The following is a 22,395-nucleotide window of genomic DNA, read 5'->3' as shown; positions in this document are numbered from 1 at the left end:
TGGATACGTCTGTGTGTGGTGACTCTTGAAGCAATGACTCCAGCAGCAGTCCACTCCTTGTGAATCTCCTCCAAATTTTTGAATGGCATTTTTTTAACAATCCTTTCAAGGCTGCGGTTATCCCGGTTGCTTGTGCACCTTTTTCTACCACACTTTTTCCTTCCACTCAACTTTCCATTAACATGCTTGGATACAGCACTCTGTGAACAGCCAGCTTCTTTAGCAATGAGCTTTTGTGGCTCCTTGTGGATTGCGTCAATGACTGCCTTGTGGACATCTGTCAAGTCAGCAGTCTTCCCCATGATTGTGGAGCCTACTGAAACAAACTAAGGGAACTTTTTAAATGCTCAGGAAGCCTTTGCAGGTGTTTTTTTGTTAATTATTCTAATTTACTGAGATAATGACTTTAGCTATAATCATCACCATTAACAGAAATAAACACTTGAAATAGATCTGTCTGTAATGACTCTATATAATATATGAGTTTCACTTTTTGTATTGAAGAACTGAAATAAATTAACTTTTTGATGATATTCTAATATTGTGAGAAGCGCCTGTACATCACCGAGGATAACCACCTCTGTGATACATATCTCCCTTCCATGACGTATCTAGCGGCAATCTTATAATAGGTATTCTGCTCTTGGGGGATGACGGTGCCTCATGGCGTCACTATGGCTCTGTGATGCATCGTGTGCAACAATGTCAGTGTTTTATGAGGATATGCTACAATGACTAATCCGACTGCTGCTGTTGTTGGTCATTTTTTTTATTTACGAGCTGTTTGCAGCATTAAGTAGCCGGAGTCACTTCAGGATAATAATACACAGTGTGCCGCATTACAGTGTCCATTTACACAGCAATGGCGGGTGAATGAGGAATTACATGGGGATGGCCAGTAAATATAAGGCTCCTTTTAAATGTCAAATGGCTCCAAGATCAGATCAAGAATAAGACTTTATCTATCCTTGACTCTTAAATGCAAATCTGTAATACTGCCATATACATACAGTCATACACCGGAAAAACCCCTGCTATGGTCAGTTCATGCCCCCTTTTTAAAGGGTTATTAAAAAAAATAAAATGTTATCTCTTATCCATAAGATAGGGGAAAACTTATTGATAACTGGGGATATTACCGATCCTGGGATCGGGGCTCTGCAGCCCAGTCCTGAATGTAGCGGAGGTGCTCATGCCCGGTCTATGCTCCAGTCATTGTCTATGAGACTGATGGAAATAGTCAAACACTGTACTCGCCAGTCCCATAGACAACGAATGGAGCAGAGGCTGCACATACGCACCCCGCTCCCTCCAGCACAGCGCTGCAGAGCCTCGTTCTCGGGGTTGCTGGGGGTCCCAGTGGTCAGACCCCCTGCAATCAGCAAATTATTGGGAAATAACCCTTGAAGCATACAATCCTCACTACATAACCAATGCAAATGTGATCTCCAAACAATGAATATTGAAATAATCAAAAGTAATAATGATAAAAGTTCATGAACTCGTTTGTGTTTCTCTGATCTTAGTCTGAATGTGAAAAGTCAAATTCTAGCAAAGCCTCAATGTCCTGCCCCAGGAGATCATCACGCGCTCACAGACAGGATTTTACATGGTGTATTCAAATAGGGGAACGGATTATGTCAGGGTTTCTTTTGCACTGGACATTTGCCTTCCAAATTACAGACAAATTGGGTGCATGAAAGGAAATTCACGTGACAGGTGGCCCCTGGTTTGCATTTTGACTGAATGTTTTCATGCATTGACCGACTACTTATCTGGATGGTTTGGTTTTTGCCAGGGAGGCTCTGCACCCACCGTACCCTGGTGCTGCTCCTGTTTTTCTATTTTTTATCTATCTATTCAGGGGCACTACGACCACGGTCGCAGTGGTCGCGACTGCGACCAGTCTTGTGCGGGTGAGGGCCTGTGCGGATAAGCGGCCCACCGACGCCAGCAGAAACTTCGACTGGATGTGCGTCCTTGGATGGGGGATATAAATATCAGGATGGGGGACATATATACCAGGATGGGGGATATATATACCAGGATGGGGATATATATACCAGGATGGGGGATATATATACCAGGATGGGGATATATATCTCACAACATCCTTATTGAAAAAATGACCAAGTATGCAATGGACCAGGCAACTGTTAGGTGGATTCATAACTGGCTTAGTGATCGGACTCAAAGGGTGGTTGTAAATGGCTTCACATCCAGCTGGATGAATGTCTCAAGTGGGATACCACAGGGCTCTGTCCTGGGACCTGTATTGTTCAACATCTTCATCAATGATTTAGATGAAGGAATTGAGGGTAAACTGATTAAATTTGCTGATGACACAAAGCTAGGAGGGATAGCTAATACTAGAGAAGAGAGAGAGAGGATTCAAAAAGACCTAAATAAACTGGAGCAGTGGGCAGCAACCAACAGAATGGTTTTTAACAGGGAAAAATGCAAAGTACTACATCTGGGCAATAAAAATGAAAAAAGCATATACAGAATGGGAGGAATAGAGCTAAGCAACAGTACATGTGAAAAAGACTTAGGTATACTAATAGATCATAGACTGAACATGAGTCAACAGTGTGATGCAGCAGCAAAAAAGGCAAATACAATTCTGGGATGTATTAACAGAAGCATACAGTCTAGATCACGTGAAGTCATTATCGGTCTTTACTCCTCTTTGGTCAGACCTCATCTGGAATACTGTGTACAGTTTTGGGCACCACATTTTAAAAAAGACATAGACAAACTGGAACAAGTTCAGAGAAGAGCGACCAGAATGGTGACTGGTCTGCAAACCATGTCCTATGAGGAACGGTTGCAGGATTTGGGAATGTTTAGCTTGCAAAAAAGAAGACTGAGAGGAGACTTAATAGCTGTCTACAAATATGTCAAGGGCTGTCACATTGTAGAAGGATCATCTTTATTCTCATTTGCACAGGGAAAGACTAGAAGCAATGGGATGAAACTAAATGGGAGGAGACACAGATTAGATATTAGAAAAAACTTTTTGACAGTTAGGGTGATTAATGAGTGGAACAGGCTGCCACGAGAGGTGGTGAGTTCCCCTTCAATGGACGTCTTCAAACAGAGGCTGGACAGACATCTGTCTGAGATGATTTAGTGAATCCTGCTTTGAGCAGGGGGTTGGACCAGATGACCCAGGAGGTCCCTTCCAACTCTTCCATTCTATGATTCTATGATTCTATGATATACCAGGATGGGGGATATATATACCAGGATGGGGATATATATACCAGGATGGGCGGGTGACATATATACCAGGATGGGGGACATATATACCAGGATGGGGGACATATATACCAGGATGGGGGATATACAGTTGAAACGAGAAGTTTCCATCCACTATATAAAAAGACACGTCTGCATGTTTTTCTCAAGATCTGACATGAAATCAGAATAAACCTTTCCTGTTTTAGGTCAGTTAGGATTGCCATAATTTTTAATATTTGCCAAATGCCAGAATAATGAGAGAGAGAAAATGCTTTAAGGCATTTTTATTACTTACTGCAAAGTCAAAAGTTAACATACACTAAGATTACTATGCCTTTAAACAATTCTGGACTGCCCATATAATGATGTCGTTATTGGAAGCTTCTGATAGTTTTTCGGCAACATCTGAGTTAATTAGAAACACACCAGTGGATGTATTTTAATGCACACCTGAAACACACTGCTTCTTTGTGCAGCATCATGGGAAAGTCTAAAGAAATCAGCCAAGACATCAGGAAGAGAATTGTGGACTTGCACACGTCTAGCTCATCCTTGGGTACAATTTCAAGATACCTGAAGGTGCCTCATTCATCTGTACAAACAATTATACGCAAGTACAAACAAGATGGGAATGTCCAGCCATCATACCGCTCAGGAAGGAGATGGGTTCTGTGCCCCAGAGATGAACGTGTTTTGGTCCAACATGTGCATATCAACCCAAGGACAAAAGCAAAAGACCTTGTGAAGATGATGGAAGAAGCTGGTAAGATTGTGTCAATATCCACAGTGAAACGAGTACTGTATCAACATGGGCTGAAAGGCCACTCTGCCAGGAAGAAGCCATTACTCCAAAAGAAACATAAAAAGCCAGATTAATGTTTGTAAATGCGCACAGGATCAAAGAGTTTAATTTTTGGAGACATGTCCTGTGGTCTGATGAAACTAATATTTAACTTTTTGGGCATAATGACCATCGTTACGTTTGGAGGAAAAAGGGAGAGGCTTGGAAGCCTAAGCAACCAAACCAACTGTGAAACATGGGGGTGACAGGATCATATTGTGAGGTTGTTTTGCTGCAGGAGGGACTGTTGCACTGCACAGAATAGATGACATCATGAGAAAAGAGGATTATGTAGCAATACTGAAGCAACATCTCAAGACATCAGCCAAGAAGTTAAAGCTTGGGCGGAAATGGGTCTTCCAAATGGACAATGACCCAAAGCATACTGTCAAAATGGTAACAAAGTGGCTTAAGGATAACAAAGTCAATGTTTTGGAGTGGCCATCACATAGCCCTGATCTCAATCCTATTGAAAATGTATGTGCAAATCTGAAAAGACAGGTGCGAGCAAGGCGACCTACAAACCTGGATCAGTTACACCAGTTTTGTCAGGAGGAATGGGCCCAAATTCTGACGAACTATTGTGAGAAGCTTCTGTAAGGATATCCCAAACGTTTCACCCAAGTCATATATATACCAGGATGGGGGATATATATACCAGGATGGGAGACATATATACCAGGATGGGGGATATAAATACGAGGATTGGGGATATATATACCAGGATGGGGGACATATATTCCAGGATGGGGGACATATATACCAGAATGGGAGATATATATACCAGGATGGGGGAAATATATACCAGGATTGGGGATAAATATACCAGGATGGGGGATATATATACCAGGATGGGGGACATATATACCAGGATAGGGGATATGTATACCAGGATGGGGGACATATATACCAGGATGGGGGACATATATACCAGGATAGGGGATATATATACCAGGATGAGGACTCATATAACAGGATAAGGGACATATATATACCAGGATGGGGATAAACATACCAGCATGGGGGACATATATACCAAGATGGGGGACATATATACCAAGATGGGGGACATATATACCAGTATGGGGGACATATATACCAGTATGGGGGATATATATACCAGGATAGGGGACATATATACCAGGATGGGGGACATATATTCCAGGATGAGGGACATATATACCGTGATTGGGGATATATATACCAATATATACCAGGATGGGGCCCAGAATAAGGGACATATATACAAGTATGGGGGATTACATACTCAAGTTGGAGTGTTGCCTGCCTCTTTCTCTCTCTCTTTCTTTCTTCACCTTTATATCTTTTAATCATTGTGCAGATGACCGCATTTTTGGTAAGCGTGTGATCTGACAAAACCTTAGATCGCACTCAATCCAATGCTATTCTAAGGGGCCGTGCACATGTCCGATTTTTCCCTTCGACAAAACCTATCCGAGGAACAAAATCGCAGCATGTCCGATTTGCATCTGGAAATCAGATGCCACTCACCCATTCAAGTCGATGGGTCCGTCGAAAAAAAACGGACTGCACTCTGATGACATATGAGTGCATTCTGATTTTTACAGACTGACAAAATTGATAAGATTGAGATATTTTTTTCCCCATCATTTCATCATCTGAGAAAATCGGATCACTCTCTAATCAAAGTTTGATCAGAGTATAATTTGCATATTCAGCCCGATTCTCTTGGCTGAGATAAAATACTGTTGTGTGACCTCGGCCTCATAGCCACTGATTCACCGGAGAAAAGCCGTCCTGAACGTCACATTCACTGTTTACCAGCACCACACATTTTGTAGTGGCAGTGCCCGGTACAGCAACTCCGGCAGCTGAGCCTTATTTAAATAAATGGGACTGAGGTGCAGCCAAGCAAAGCCAATTCCAAAAGTACAAAGCTGTGCCTGCTAAACAAAGTTAAAGGATTTTTTTTACATACATGCATGTATTTGGAGCTAAAAAATTATTTTTGCAATTGGGTTTTATTAACAATTTTGGACCGTTTGCCTCCCATAACCTCTGTGTTGCACTGTCTGTTGCTGGCTGCGGAATGAGTTAACTGAATGAGCTCGGTCTAATGGTCTGATGAGGAGTTTGTAACTCTTTTGTCTTCTTCTGAGCTCTTCTCGGCTGATTTATGACCACAGACCATGTCAAAGCTGAGCCGGTAAAAGCCAAACGGTGCAAAAAAAATTAATAAAACCCAATAGCAAAAATTATTTCTAACTCAAAATAAATGCATTTAAGGGAAAAGAAAATTGTCCGAAAAGGTGGACAACCCCTTTAAGTTCTCTCATCGGTAATGGTGTCACACCTTGTCTGATCTGATATTGATTGCCTAGTATACAATATTAAACAACGACCTTCATGACCCTACGGTGAGTTACATGATGTGACAGTGTCTAATTGCAAAAATATTGCCCTTGGGTTTACTGGAGGCAAGTTGACATTGCGGCTTTTTCATGTTCAGACCTTAGAACTCATTACAGGTAATTTACTGGATCAAAGGGTTGAAATAATTGATGGCAATCTTCCTTCCCATATGTATGAAAAGAGGCCCCAAAACGGCAAAATTGTGGGTGAATATGCCAGGGCAATGCTGAAGGTGTACGGCACGGGACACGTCAACTTGGGTGGAGAAGTGAAACTATTTGTTTTGGAGGGTTCCGGCTCTCTGTTCATAGTGGCATCGTCCAATATGATGTTGTGTGCCTCCAGGCCGCCAAGTAACTACAGAGAAAGATGATGAGCCGTGACCATCCTCCGTACATAAATGATCCGGCCGGTCTTGTTTTACAACTTTTCTGCTGAAAAGAATTTGTAATATATTTTCAGTAATATAAATGGTGTAAAAAGAAATGTCTGACTAACGCGTTATTTGCTTCAAGCTGCTAAAAAATAACTCCCTCAAAACGGGAAAAACCAAGATGATCCGACCCTGGAGATTCTGTGGCGCCCCTGCGGGTCCAGTTGCCACAGAGATACTGCATCTCAGCCAGAGGTGTGGTACCCCACTCTCAGGTAAGGAAGGAGCACTACCCGGGACCCAACCACTCACATCCAACACCACATCACTCCATTAGGGAAGGTCCAGATAGCTCCTGAGGGAGAGCACAGACCCAGTCCCTGTCTGGAGGATGGAACTAGGTAGAGGAGGTGGGTGGAGGAAGTAGTGTAGGAGAGCACTGAAGGGAGAGTATAAAAGAAGGGGAGAAACATCTAGAAGGAGTTCAGTGGAGTAAGTGAGGACCATTGAGGAGTAGGGTCCAGAAGGAGTGGGGCCCAGTCAGAGGGGCCCAGTAGGAGAGAGGACACCAGAGCAGTAAGAAAGGCTCCAGAGGAGAGAAAGGATCCTAGGGGCACGGGAAGTGCGAAGTCCACCCTTGTGCCCGAGTTCACGCTGACAGTGAAGGGATCAGGTCACAGTAGGGGACCGGCCCCAGACTAGTGGAGGACTACAAGACTCAGCTAGCAAACTGGAGGTTGCAGTATCTTCAAGTGCCGTAGCCAAAACCACACACATTCACTGAAAAGGTGGCTATATAGGACCATGGGGACAAATAGGACGTCGCCCGACAAGGCCCGCGGCCACTGGCTCGGGACACTGTGTATGAGGTGCAGAGCAGGAGGGCGAGAGCCAGCGCAGAGAGACGACCCAGAAAGATACACAAAAAGGGGGTCCCGTTCAAGTGCACCCAAGTTATCTGAGAGTTGGCTGGATCACTTCCCCGGAGGACACAGGACTCGGTGGGCTGTTATAACCTGCTGGCAGTTGTAACGTGGAGCGTCATAAAAACTATGAGTAAACACTTGAAGACTGCACCCCACTGTGTCCTCAACTTAATTGCTGGGTCACCTGCCTTACACTACACCAACAAAATCTACATTCAACTCTTTAACTGCCCTGAGGCCTAGCTCTACCAGTGGAGAGCCGAACCATCTCTGCCTCGTCACCAACGGCCCCAGTGGATCTGAACAGCAGCAGCGGCCACCTATAGCCGCATATCACGGGTGGCGTCACAAATCTTTATTCCCCAATTGACTTTCCTTATTGACCGCCCTGGGCCACGGACCGGGTCACTGCCACCGTGACTAACCCAATAAAACCGACCGGCCCGGCTTCCGAGTACCCCACGGCCCCAGGGGGCGCGTCAGTTCTGGGAGGTGTCCGTCCTACAAAGAATGGAGGAACTAAATGCAGATATCTCGCAGGTCGTGGGGTGTGATTCTTAAAATGGGTTTGATCAGAGTCAGTTCCAGGGCCCAGACTCTTAAGCCGGCCATACAACATAAATATCTGTCAGACGGCAACTATCTTTCCCGACTTCCCCATGCACATGGTCAATCGGCCAAGAGTTGCTGTGTTTTCAACGGGAGAAACCCAGAAGACTGCTCTGGCAGTGTCTTGTCCCTCGGCATTGAAAATCCAACTGCCTGGTCCTTCTTTCCCCCAACATCATCTGTCGGAGGAGAGTTGAGAGCCTCTATAGACATCAGATGGTCCACCACTACAACTGAAATCTGCAGGTTTGGATGTTTTTCGTCTAATGAGAATAGTGGCCTTTACTGAGCCCTGCAAATGAATCTGACAGCTCTAGCATCCATTACCTCTGACATAATTTCTTCCCCCCCACACTACAACAGACATAAGAAAGGTCCATCGTTAAACCTTCATCCTGGAGGACAACCGGCCAGGTCACATTAAAGCTCTGATCTATCTAAGCTACACTGCCGGTTGCCTCAGCCGCAACACATTTGTTCTGAAGCAGCACTTTACTAACTCCAGAGTGCATGAGAACTGCAGTACTGAGTAGCTCGGGGTGTTGGGTGCCAAAGTTACACCAACCGGCCACTCTGCCCTGGCTAGACTACATGGATACAGGAGTATGGTAGCAAATTGGATCTATGGATCTAAGTCAAGAAAAGATCACTCTGCCTGAAGCACTTTGGAACTATTTGGAAATTTCTGAAAGTTTCGTAAAACTTTCATAAACAATAGGGCAGATTCACCAAAACTGTCACATTTTTAGACACCTTAAACTTAGACCAGTCGGACAATAATTAAAAGTGGAATTCCCTTTTAAACCAACCCTCCACCCCCCCCCCCCACCATAGTGGATATGACTATACATTTCTAAGATATTCACTTGGCTCTGCTGCTGCTCCCTCCATATCTGAAATTGGTGCCTTGTTCTCTTCATGTTTACTATGACCTCTGTGGAGGCATAATGGGTGCTATGGTCACCATGCCTCCACTACCTTCCAATTTCTGTCTGATGAACCAGTGCCAATAACGATAATGATGTGTCCATTCCTGGTCAGAGAAAGACAGAGAAGTCGTAGTTGCAAATTGCTGCCATTTTGCATTTGAAGACAATGGTGCACTGATCTCGGATTCGGAAGGAGCGAAGACCATTAGGTATAGTGACATAAGAAATGTATAGACATATTTGCTATGTTGGTGGAGAGTTGCTTTGGGTTTCATTATGAAACTTGGGCACTTGTTAATAATTTCATCTTCCAATTTCTTCTACAGTTTATTTGGTGTTAATTTTGTTTTTATTTTTATGGCGGTCCTTCAAACACTTATGTATGTCTTTGCTCGGTACTACAGTCTCTGCTTATAAGGAGTTAAATTTCTATTCTTTTTTTAAAAGCGTAGCTCACTAATGTCCAAAGCTCAGAATCCCAGTCCTAGCAACGCTGCCACCTTGCTTGGTTTCAAAGTTGATAATTGGTCTCTAAAGGACCACAAGAAGCAGGCCAATTACGACTAAACATACAGCATGCACAATATATTTCCATTCTAACGCTGAATCCATTTTGAGCTCTCAAGGCTTTTTCATGACATGGATGGCAGCCATTTTGTAGATGCATTTAGTTTCTTTATTCTATAGACTTTAGGAAGTTGGCCATGAACAAAAGAAAAAAGTTGGTGAAAGCAGCCTAGCCTACGAGATCAGCTGACAATCTCATGTGTATGAGGGCTTCCTAGATCTTTACTGATGGTGGATAGATGAAAGATAGGTCATGCTGTATTCCAATATTCTTCAACCTAAAGCCACCATACACACAGCATAAAAGTCAGCCCAACCCAACGATAGTCGGCTGATCATCTAATGTGTATGGGGCCTTCTGACTCTTCCCTAGAATATGATGGGAAGAGATGGAGCCAGACTTTGGAATTTCAACCTCTGATCCTTTGTTCTAAGAGAGATAAGCCGCTGTTAGAAGAGTCTGGGAGTTCCTGTGTGTTGTTGAGTCATGAAAAATAGCTGTCTCCCAAATGATGGTTTGGCCACCAGATATCTAATGAGTATGGCTAGCCTTCAGCCCCGTTATATACTGCCGAATGATCATTTGGCCAGTAGCTATCTTGACTGACTCTCCCATACACAGGAGGGCTCGCTCAACTGAACGCTCCTATGTTCTCTATGAGAAAGCCTCCAACAGACATCTCTGGCAGCGGCTTATTTCTAATATGAACAGCATGTATCAGACACTTCACTGGCTGTATGATTTTAGCCGGGTATGTTTGACTCTTAAATGTTGCAGCATTTCAGAGATAAACATAGTTTAAAAGTTGTTATGGAGCGCAACATTTTTGGTTCCTTCTCCATGGTCAATATGAACCAGAAAGGCAGGAACACCCCGTGCAGAATTCTACTAGCAGCGCACCGGAGCAGTGAGTGACCGGTGGCCAGCAAGTAGTAGCTTCATTCAGCGTGAGTCAGCACGCTCCCTGCCTACGGCCGAACCTATGCAGAGCGCAACAGTTCAGGTGACTTTGACATCAGCTGAAGCCCTCTGCCTGGGCAGCGACCTTGGGTTAATTGCCCCTAATTGATACACATACTTTTAGGACTGTGAAGGGAACTTGGCTTATGCAAAGTTTCCTCTGCATGCATTTTCCTGATTAGTTTTATTTTTGCAGTAGATAAGGGTGGAGTTATACGTTGCCAATGGGTACTCAAATTTTCGGAGCTAAGAATATGACGCGCCCCCTGGGCCATATTCTTTAGGGGAATACCCGGAGCAGGATCAGATGGGGGTTGTAGTCTCCGAGTGGCTGTGACCCGGTCCGTGCCCAGGGTGTCAAGCTCAGTGTGTGGCAGTCCTACAGATGTTACAAAGTTCGTTATGTCGACTACGCCACCCGTTGGATTGCGGTCACTACGGCCGCCGCTGCAGCAGGGTCCGCTGAGGCTGATGGTGTTGGTGCAGCTTTAGATAGTATAACCCCCAACGGGAGGGGTATGGCCTCAGGGGGTCAGGTGCAGAGGATGGGGGTTGTGGTGGTGCAGCGTAGATGATAAGTAAAGACAGAGTCGGGTTGTGCAGTTCAGGGTGTTTACTTACTGCAGATATTCCGGTCACTCCGGCCTTGAGTGACCACCCGAGCCGTGCTGCGTCCACCAGGTCCTGGATTCAGCCAACCCCCAAGCAAGTCCGGAGCGTGTCCCTGAGCCCTCCTTCTTGTCCTTTCTTCTGGCCGTCCCCACCAGGGATCCACCTAGGTCCAGCTCCCTCGGGCCTTCTGTTGGGAGACCCTTGGCCTTGGGTTCCCTGACCCTACACGTGGTTTGCCTTCAGGGTGGATGTGGTGGGTGGCCGTGGCAGATCCTGCCCACGGCCTCCGGTCTCTGGCTGAGGTATGCTTTAGCCCCCACCAGTTTGGGATCCGGTACCCTATTGCCAACTCTTCACCCTGGGGTTGTACTTGGGTTCTCAGAGTTCCTTTCTGTCTCCCCCTCTGGGTCTTTCTGGCTCTCCTCTCTCACTCTTGGGCTGGGCTGCTCTGCTCCTCTGCTCTCTTCAGGTTACACACTGACAGACTGACTGACCTCTCACAGACTGACTGACCCTGATCTTAGATGGTGCCCACCTTAAATACTCCCTCTATGTGTGAGCTCAGGTGACCAGCACCCAATGAGCTCCTAACCTAACTTTACCCAGGCTGCTCCCCCTATCTGCCCCTACACTACTGGGATGATCCACCCCCCTCCCACTCCAGCCAAGGACAGACTCGGTCGTACCTGCACATTTCTAAGTGGGAGTACTGTTGGTCTGCCCTCCGGAAATGGGATGTGTGTAGTGCATGCAGCTGACTGAGCTCAGTTCCACACTCCATCCTTACCCGGGAGTGGAATATCACACCTCTGGGTTGAGGTGCAATACCCCTGTAGCAGCCGAATCCTCAGGGTGCTACATTCCCCCCTGGTAAATCACAGCACGTCCTCGGGCTGTAAGATATAAAACACCAAAACATACAATTTTTTTTTCAGATAAACATAATAAAACATATAAAACAACATATATTAGCAGCATCATAAAACTTTTCATATAAATAACATTCTCGTAGTCGTTTCTTGCTTCTAACTCCTCCTCCGGACACTGTGCAACGTGTGCCCGGGAAAAGTGCAACAGTTTCTCTAGAAAATTGGTCTTCCTATAAAACCGGTAGGGGGCGCTTTAGGAAGCGCAACTATTTACAAGGGGATATGGCCGCTCTCAGTCCTCGGCCAGGTATTAGGAAAGGGATGACCGCTCTCAGTCCTCGGTCAGAGGGATTAAGGGAAATACGGGTAACAGTTCAATTTGCTGGTCCCAACGGGGACTATATTAGCAGCAACTGTTCACTGTGCCCCGACGGGCAACTATATACAGCTTCTACTCCGCTGTACTCAACGACGACGTCCTCCTGCTCTTTCTTTGTGGTTACCTTTAACTTCAGACCCGTCCGGGTCCTCTTGCTCCTCCTCACACCGTAGCTCCTCCTCCGTCAGGCGATGCACATTGAGGGCGTAAGGTCCTTTGGCACACTTGTGCCGGGTGAAGGTGACCTCGTCCCCTATATACAGGTCACGTCCTCTGTGTCCCTCCGGTAGGTGGGACTCAATGTCTCTCCTGGTCACGAAGACGTCGCCTGGGGTGCGGTGATCTCGGATGAAGCCCCACCCGTGCTGCATATCAAACTTGATCACAGTCCCGGTGGAAGGGGGACCATGAGCTGCACGGGGACTCCTCCTGGCCCGGCTCTTCTGCTCCGCGCTCTTTATTTGGACTTGTTGTTCCCGGACCCGCCTCTCTCTCCGCTCCCTCTCAAAGACCTCGAGCTGCTGCCGGCAGCACTCTGCACGCTCCGCTGCAGCTGCCCGGGTCTCCTGAGTGAACCCCATGAGGTCTTCTCCGGTGGGGTCCCACTCAAACTGTGCCTCCTCTAGCGGGGGCGAGGTCCTTTTTACGGGCTTTGGAACCGGAATCAGGGGTTCATCTAGGGGTCTCTCTTTCCGGAGTCGGGGATGGTGAAACTCCGGTGGCCATATAAAGGGCTGCCCATCCGGGCACGTATGTTGGGCGAACAGATCTTCTCCCAGATGCGGCACTCTTGGTTTTATGGGCGCGGTGGTGGTGGCGCCCGGGTTGCCCAGGCCTTGCGGCCAGGCCTGGGGCACCTGGAAAGTGAAGGGCACCGTAAGGACGGCGGCGCCCTGTGTGACTTGGCCCTGCGACCAGGCCGGGGGCTCCGCGGAGGTAGGGGGCGCTGTTGGTATTGCGGCGCCCGGGGGTACTAGGCCTTGCGACCAGGCTGGTGGTACTTCCTGCTTGGTCACGCTCGGGGTCGAGGCGTGTGACGTCACAGGGGTCGCGGCTGCGGCTTCCGGTTGAGGCCTAGTCTGTGGCGGTGACGTTGCAGTTACGGGCACGGCAGGGGGTACTTCGGGCTCTGCGACGGGGAGCTGGGGCAGGTGCGCGGTTTCCCAGTTTGGGGTAGAGACGTCCCCTTTACCTGCCTCCTTTCGTTCGGCTCCCTTCTCGGCGCCGTCTCCGGCCTTGAGTCCTCCTGCGCCATCCTCAGAGGCGGTCTGTCTCCTCGTCTCGGGTGGCGTGCTCCGCGGACGAGTTCTTGTCTGCTGGGCCATCTCTCGGCTCCACTCCGCCAACGTCTCTCGCTGCACCCGGGCCATCCTCCGTGCGAGGCCCTCCAGTGCAGTCTGTGCACACTCCCGATCTCGGGGGAGCTGTGCCAGGACCTCCACTAAGCCTAGTGGGGTCGTTGCTTCTAGCAGGCTCCTGACCAACGGGTCGGTGCTGCTCTGCTCTCCTTCCGTTGTCTCCAGCAGGCTCCTGGCCAGCGGGCCGGTGCTGCTCTGCTCTTCTCCCATCTCCGGGTAAGCTTCTTCTGGACTCAGCTCTAGGCTTCTTGTCTCCGGGTGCGCTCTCTCCAGACTGCTCCAGGCGACACCCATCTTTGCTCTCTTCTTCTCAGTCCTCCCACTCCGAGGGCGGTCCCGGGGCCACTTGGTGATTGTCAGCTCCAGGGGCAGTTCTTTCACGCTGACAGACACCTCTAGCATCACAGTCTCTGTTGGTGGGGGCGGTTTCCACTTTTGGCGCCATTTTCGGTCCTGGCCCACGATGGGAGGCGGCCTCTTGCCATCCTCTGGCACGCCCATAATGGCGTCCGCTCTGACAAGGCGGGAAACCTTTGGAAATGGCGGGAATCGTCTCCCAGTGGCGGGAAACTCTGCAGATGGCGGGAAAAAGCTGTTAATGGCGGACAACCGGCGGGAATCGATCTGTGATGGAGTCCGATGGCGGGGACCCTCCGGAACCGGCAGGAGACTTCTTTTTGAGGTAAACTTGTTCTTTTCTTCAGGCACGCAGTACCCGGGTGTTGCGGGCACGAGATCCTGCCGACTACGCCAAAGTTGACGCGCCCCCTGGGCCATATTCTTTAGGGGAATACCCGGAGCCGGATCAGATGGGGGTTGTAGTCTCCGAGTGGCTGTGACCCGGTCCGTGCCCAGGGTGTCAAGCTCAGTGTGTGGCAGTCCTACAGATGTTACAAAGTTCGTTATGTCGACTACGCCACCCGTTGGATTGCGGTCACTACGGCCGCCGCTGCAGCAGGGTCCGCTGAGGCTGATGGTGTTGGTGCAGCTTTAGATAGTATAACCCCCAACGGGAGGGGTATGGCCTCAGGGGGTCAGGTGCAGAGGATGGGGGTTGTGGTGGTGCAGCGTAGATGATAAGTAAAGACAGAGTCGGGTTGTGCAGTTCAGGGTGTTTACTTACTGCAGATATTCCGGTCACTCCGGCCTTGAGTGACCACCCGAGCCGTGCTGCGTCCACCAGGTCCTGGATTCAGCCAACCCCCAAGCAAGTCCGGAGCGTGTCCCTGAGCCCTCCTTCTTGTCCTTTCTTCTGGCCGTCCCCACCAGGGATCCACCTAGGTCCAGCTCCCTCGGGCCTTCTGTTGGGAGACCCTTGGCCTTGGGTTCCCTGACCCTACACGTGGTTTGCCTTCAGGGTGGATGTGGTGGGTGGCCGTGGCAGATCCTGCCCACGGCCTCCGGTCTCTGGCTGAGGTATGCTTTAGCCCCCACCAGTTTGGGATCCGGTACCCTATTGCCAACTCTTCACCCTGGGGTTGTACTTGGGTTCTCAGAGTTCCTTTCTGTCTCCCCCTCTGGGTCTTTCTGGCTCTCCTCTCTCACTCTTGGGCTGGGCTGCTCTGCTCCTCTGCTCTCTTCAGGTTACACACTGACAGACTGACTGACCTCTCACAGACTGACTGACCCTGATCTTAGATGGTGCCCACCTTAAATACTCCCTCTATGTGTGAGCTCAGGTGACCAGCACCCAATGAGCTCCTAACTTTACCCAGGCTGCTCCCCCTATCTGCCCCTACACTACTGGGATGATCCACCCCCCTCCCACTCCAGCCAAGGACAGACTCGGTCGTACCTGCACATTTCTAAGTGGGAGTACTGTTGGTCTGCCCTCTGGAAATGGGATGTGTGTAGTGCATGCAGCTGACTGAGCTCAGTTCCACACTCCATCCTTACCCGGGAGTGGAATATCACACCTCTGGGTTGAGGTGCAATACCCCTGTAGCAGCCGAATCCTCAGGGTGCTACAAATACATAGAATACATCTTGTGTTAATGGGTTCCACAAATTTTGGGAATCCTGTTTGTCTTCTGTCACAAGAACAGGACCACAAATAGGCTTGTTTTATGCAAATCTTGATGTCTTTTACATGTGGGTGAACCTGCCAAGTTTCCAAGATGAAGACGCTTCAGCACATATCAGTGTTTTTTGTCCATATATGTATTTTTTTCCTTCTTTTTGGTCATTTCCTGAGCACTTTATCAACATTTTTTACCGCCAGTGATTTTTTGTAGTAGTATTTTTACAGTGTTTTTGAGTCATCTTTTTACTGGCGTTTTCTGGTTGTTATTTTTTTTCCTTCATTCAACAATGAAGAAACCGCTAGCAAAAACTCTGGCAAACCATTTTAAAAAACACTCTGGGGTCTTTTGAGGCTTCCTATTGCATTGTGAATAGTGATGACCGAGTATGTTTTGTTAACCCTTTCTCCGAGTATGCTCGGGCGAGTACCGAGTATCTTCAGCGTACACGGTGATATGTTTGAATCGCTCCCGTGTACATTATTTGCAACTGTTTGACAGCTTTAATACATGTGAGGAATGCGAAAGAAACAAGCATTCCTCACATGTATTAAAGCTGTCAATCAGTCGTAAATCATGTACACGGGAGTGATTCAAACATATCACCGAGTACGCTGAAGATACTCGGTACTCGCCCGAGCATACTCGCCGAAAGGGTTAACCAAACATACTCGCTCATCACTAATTGTGAACTATAAGGTGTCTGAAAAACGTCTGAAGAATAGAGCGCTCACTTCATTTAGCCATTTGGGGTCTTTGGAAACCTAAAGCGGTTAAAAGACGCTGAAAACCTTGAACATATGTACAGCAAGTTGTTTTTACACAGAAATGCAGATGTTCATTCTTTTGAGCATTTTCTGATAGCTTTTTCATGCGAGTTTTGGAACAGACCGGCCTGAAAAAGACATTGTCTGCATATACTGTTTCAGGTTTGTTAACATGTTGAGTATCTGCGGTGTTTTTTATGTGCGTTTTTCCTGTGCAAAAAAAAAAAAAAAGTATCATTTTACAGCCCCAGAATAATGAATGTAATTTCCAAAATGTCATCCACGGGTTGCTTTTTTTCCCTGTTACGTTTACAAACCATCAATGCGTTTTTTCAGATCTGCAGCATGTCAATTCTTTTTGCTCTGTTTTCACCCATTCAAATAAATATCTAAAAAAGCACAACTAAAAAAGCTGTAAAAAAAAAAATTACGCCTTAAGCAGCGTGTTTCCTGCCAACACGTGCATTTAAGATGCAGAAAAAAAATTGCAAAAATGCCCAATGTGAACATACACTTAGAGAGCTAAGCCCATGGCCCTTGTCCCAGAATTTTATTTCAGGCAATCGGACCAGTTTATTTGCGTTTATGGCTCTGAAATAGCAGAGCATCACCTCGTTACTCTTCATTGTAGCACTTTGGCCGAGTGTCCTCACGTTACCTTCATGCTCTTATTACCTTAAGACATATAATATACAGTTGGCTCTTATAATTACCAAGCGGCAGAAGCTTCGCACATTAAATCAATTTATAGGAAGTTAATTGGAGAAAAGATTAACATTGCGGCTTAGCGAGCAGTTGTGTGGATTGTACAATTCTTCTCTTCCCACGCAGGAATAATGGTGATTTATTAGATGACAGATGATGTAGGCCACGGGCATGTAATGATGTAACGCTCAGCTTGTAATTATAAGAGGATGGATCGGTGGAAATATCTGAACTGCAAAAATCATTTATGTTTGTGCATCAGTCTATGACGAAAAATCTGCATTGTACAATGTGGTGTCTGAAATGTGCTCCATAATCATTAAAATGGCAAAAAAAAACAACCAAATATTGGGAAAAATGTTAAAGCTACTTGTAACTTGGATAATTTTTGGACCTTGAAGCATGGCAGGTCAAGGAATGTAGATTCAAGAATGACCCATTAATTTAGAGATATAATGGTATCGTAATTCCTCATATTAAATAATATTACTGGTAAGCAAAAATTAGCCATTAATCTTCAATAACTGATGGCTAAACGCTCAATTAGTTGGCAGCTATTCCTCCCGACCCACCATTCACATACATTCGAGTGTGGTGGAAGTCATCACTCCTGATCCTCCTTTACCGCGACATCATCTGTACAAAAAAGTCACCAGATGTCCATACACATGAGATATTTGACCAGTCCCACCGAAATCAGCGGGTTTGCCTAACTTTGCAATTATGTTTAAGGGCACATTTATCCTTAAGTCATTCGGGGTTTGACCAGTGGATTTTGGACAGATCGATGTTTGTATACAGAGTTCTGGTATGAAGAAGCATTCTGTCCAGACAAAAGGTGACATTCCATCTAGTAAAAAAAACACTTAGACTTTCGCAACACTTTGACCTTGTCATGAGTGGCTCCTCGTGGACTTCTATGCTAAATACACTCAGGTATTTCAAGTATGAGGTACCTGGCCATATTGTACACATAAGACACTCGTCACATCACGTCTGAGCCTTGTTTCAGAAATAAACATTAGGTGTATTCCCAACATATGTCACTAAATAAGCTGTATATATGGTACAATGGAATATCTGGACCAAAGGCTCTCCTACTCTTTGTTTTTTGCAACGACTCCCCGTATATAACAGAGAAAAAGACTGCGTTTTCCTACACAGCTAAAACAAAGTACGCAAAAGCATGGAAGCTCGAGTTGGTATAAAACGGTTCACAGGATCCGATCCATCAGCAACATCAGTAATCTGTGGCTGCAGGATGGAAACCTTGAGAACCACCCCTTACATGATGGCATCCGCAGCTCTTCATTTGATTAGCCAACCTGGTGCAACATCGCATGTGCGTCATGCCGTAATTATGATGAAGCACCAGGCCAGCTAATCAAAAGAAGAGTTGGGGATGTCGGGAGGTAGGATATGGTTTTCAAGGCTCCCGTCCACTGGCCACAGATTACCGACATGGCCAATGAACCAAGTCCTGTGAATCAATTCGCACCAACTCTAATAACAGCACAAGAGAGCTGAAATGTGAACAGCGTCCAGCTGTCATCGATCTTCTTCGATTACCAGATGTGCACCCAGACTGGAGATGCTTGCATATTTAATAGAGTAATAAATAAGAGGGAATACAGTAATAAATAGTGATAAATGATTAAGCAGCTTTCAGACACCTCTGGTAACACTTATCTCCTGGGGGAAGAAGTGATGTAATATTTCCAACCTTTCTTTACCAGGAAAAATTCAAGATCTTTAACATGCAAAGATTTTGCCCATAAGAATAGCTGATCGAATAAATAAGAAATAGATTGGTGCCCGTTTAAAGGCCCTTTGAGGCTTGGTTCACACATTGAGTATTTGGTGCTGATATTATACACATAAAATTTGCAGCATTTTACAGTACCAGCACAGTGGATGGGTTTTATCTTAATCTCATCCACATAGGTTTAAGGTTAGGGTTAGGAAAAGGGATACTGTTAGGGCTAGGGATACAGTTAATGATAGGGCTTGGGTGAGGGATAGGGAAAGCGATAGAGTTAGAGATAGATTTAGGGATACAATTAGAGATAGACTTAGGGATAAGGCTAGGGTTAGGGATAGAGTTAGGGATAAGATTAGGGATAGTGTTAGGGGCAGGGTTAGGGATAGGAAAAGGGATAGAGTTAGGGATATAGTTAGGGATAGAGATAGGGATAGGGTTACGGATAGGAAAAGGAATAGAGGTAGGTATAGAGTTAGGGATATGGCTAGGGTTAGGAAAAGGTATAGAGTTAGAGATAGTGTTAATGATAAGGCTAGGGTTAGGGATAGGAAAAGGGATAGAGTTAAGGATAAGGTAAGGGATAGAGTTAGGGACAGAGATAGGGACAAGGTTACAGATAGGAAAAGAGACAGAGTTAGGGATATCGCTAGGGTTAGGGAGAGGGAGAGAGCAGAAAAAGAATTACAGGGTCAAAGGCAAACTATTATAACAAGAATATTTTCCTCAAGCAATACATCTGTGTTGGGAGATAAGGGGGTTCAATACTGGACTTGTGGAAGGGACTCAGGGAGCACTGATTGTTAATTGGTTATTATAGGTATGATTATACGTCACTTCAATTTTTTTCATAGGTACTCATATTGGATACCACTCCTTTAAATCAAGTAAAATAAAATCTGTCAAGTAAAGTTTCGGTCTCAAACATAGACCTTCATCAGACAGATTACTGTGGTGTAACGGAAACAAAATGCAGAGCCATCAGGATACGGGTAACAGCCCAGTGAGTTGTGCGCACAATCTCCCTGGGCCGTTACCCTTATCCTGGTGGCGCTGCATCTTGTTTCCGTTGCACCACAGTAATCTGTCTGATGAAGGTCTATGTTTTAGACCGAAACGTTACTTTAATTTTGGATTGCTAATGCTAAATAAATCTCACGTTCAATTTACAAGAGTGCCAAATTTTATTTTACTTGTTCGTGGGTTACGAGACGCAAAATAATGGCCAGGCCCCGGGTCCTGGCAACTCACGCCATGCCACTCTAACCTCAGTAGCCATGATGTAGCCTGTCCACATTTATGCAACTTGTACCTGACTTTTATCTTACTGCGCTGTCTCATTTGCATGAATTATTGGTTAAAGGTCTGCGTGTTCACATCGCCTTAGGTGTGGATCAGTCGCTTAGTCTTCCTATTGCATTAAGCGTTCGACATAAGTCATATCATGTGCTATTCACAATTAATGAAATACCTAACAAGCTGCAGAAGGGTGACTCATCTCTCCGCTCTCCTCCACACCAGTCACTAACAGGTTAATAAAGGCATCAGGGGACCCCACCTTGTACAGACAAGCCTCTGCAAACCGGTCTGACAGGGGAAGTTCCGCATGAAGCTGCCAGCAATGCACTGAAAGGGGAGAGCACAATGGAGGTGTGCAGGCGGTTAGGTGTGCAGGCGGTTAAAGGCGAGGTGGTGACGTCAGCTTTATCAGTTCACATGAAGCAGCTACTCACAGCGCTGGGAGTGACACGTTACGTAACCTTACCAGGTGTATTTTGTATGCTGTAATGTGAGACACCGGTGTAGTGTTCACCTATTAGATAGCATAAAGTATAGCAGATGGGGTAGTATTAGGAAATCGCACTGGGTCGGAGGTTGTGGAGTTGCCTCCTTTAACATTCTTTTTTGGGGGTTTTAGTGAAAAGCAAAAATGTCGCCATATAGTGCTCCAGGCGGCATCCCACGGAACATGCCAGAATTTCTTTTCACGAAGATTGACTCAAAATCCGACAGATAAACTTCCGGGTTTCGTATGAGATCCGTGGCACAAAAAGGAACAGTCAGGATGGTGCAAAGCCTTGTGCGAGGGGCCTGAAAATACTCTGTGCTGGAAGTGTGGAAACAGAAAGAAATATCACATCAGTTATCACTTCCTACAATTTCCACCTTCAACACGGTTTAGATATTTTTGGACCTAAAGTCGATAGGTTCACTATCCAGCTAAATAATCAGCCATTCTCTCCCGTCTGCTAATATTTTGTTCCTTCGTCTTCTCCGAGCTCCCTTGTTTTTAGTACAAATAAACAGGAAGTGGAGTGCGCAACATGAGGACAGGGATGGGCAGCCCGGACGAGTCACAGGTCTTCATGGAGGCCATCTGTACTGCAGGGATGGGGATAGAGAAGATTACATCTATGGGCCCATTCATTCATTCTTTCTTGGTCTTTCCATCTTTCTCGGTCTTTCTTTCTTTCTTTCTCGGTCTTTCTTTCTTTCTCAGTCTTCCTTTCTTGGTGTTTCTTTCTCAGTCTTTCTTTCTGTCTTCCTTTATCGGTCTTTCTTTCTCAGTCTTTCTTTCTCTCTCGGTCTTTCTGCATTTCTCTGTCTTTTTTCTTTCTCGATCTTCTTTCTTTCATGGTCTTTCTTTCTCTGTCTTTCTTTTGTTTCTTTGTTTCTCAGTCTGTTTTCTTTCTCAGTCTTTCTTTCAATCTTGGTCTTTGTTTCTTGGTCTTTCTTTCTCAGTTTTTCTTTTGCTCTCTTTCTCCCAATGTTTTCTCATTTTTTTATATTTGTTTTCCTTTTCTAACTCTTACATTTTTTTCTGTTATTCTTTCCTTCATTTTCTTTTTTTTTTTCTGTACTCTCTCATTCTTTCTTTTTGGTTTGTTTCTTACTTTTTTCTTTCTCTCTTTCTTCTTTCTGTTTTTTTTTTTACTTTTTCTTCTCTTTCTTTTTTTCTTTCTTTGTTTTTTCTTTCTTCACTTTCTTTTTTCTCTAATTTTCTTTATTGTTTTCTTTTTCTTTCTTTTGATCTTTTTCTCTCTTTTGTGATTTTTATTTGTATATTCTTCCTCTCTTTTTT

This window comes from Phyllobates terribilis, unplaced genomic scaffold (assembly GCF_046119375.1).
Source record: "Phyllobates terribilis strain yellow unplaced genomic scaffold, ASM4611937v1 Scaffold_12__6_contigs__length_324123572, whole genome shotgun sequence".
NCBI lineage: Eukaryota > Metazoa > Chordata > Amphibia > Anura > Dendrobatidae > Phyllobates > Phyllobates terribilis.
Note: the sequence above shows the minus strand (reverse complement) of the source record.